A 474-nucleotide genomic window follows, 5' to 3' on the forward strand; every position below is an offset into this window, starting at 1 on the left:
TCTATCCTTTTAGATGCGTATACACGCCAGTACTTGTGTACGTTCTTAATTAAGCAACATATAAGCCACGGGGTCTAAACAACTCATTACGCAGCGAGTACGCACGTCCGGCCACGCGCATAACATAACGACGCCAACGGAAGACGGAGACGGCAGTTCACGCTGGACTTCATTTTGACGTCTATCTCAACATTATTCCCCCTCCCCCCTTTTCCTTCTTCCTCTCGGCAGCTCGATAAACCAATCAACGCGCAGGAAGGCTGTGCTGGAGATAAGCACACTTGCACACGTTAAACGGTCCACGTGGATGTAATACGTTCAGCCTTGCACTTCACGTAAATATGATCATTATTAGGGAATTTACAGCTCGTCTGAGGAAAGGCATGAAACGGACCCGGCGACACCACGCTAAATCTGCCGTTGTTTTTACTACGTGTTTTTTCTACCTATTTTACTTCCTATTTCGGAATTGTT

The 474-nt window shown here is 46.6% G+C and overlaps 1 protein-coding gene across 1 annotated transcript in view; it reads right to left on the minus strand.

The window, feature by feature from the left end:
- LOC119581705 (angiotensin-converting enzyme-like) overlaps window positions 1-474 on the minus strand; it is a gene marked incomplete in the record, with an annotated part of 37,897 nt that overhangs the window by 16,751 nt on the left and 20,672 nt on the right.

The sequence above is a fragment of the Penaeus monodon genome, chromosome 15 (assembly GCF_015228065.2).
Source record: "Penaeus monodon isolate SGIC_2016 chromosome 15, NSTDA_Pmon_1, whole genome shotgun sequence".
Lineage (NCBI taxonomy): Eukaryota > Metazoa > Arthropoda > Malacostraca > Decapoda > Penaeidae > Penaeus > Penaeus monodon.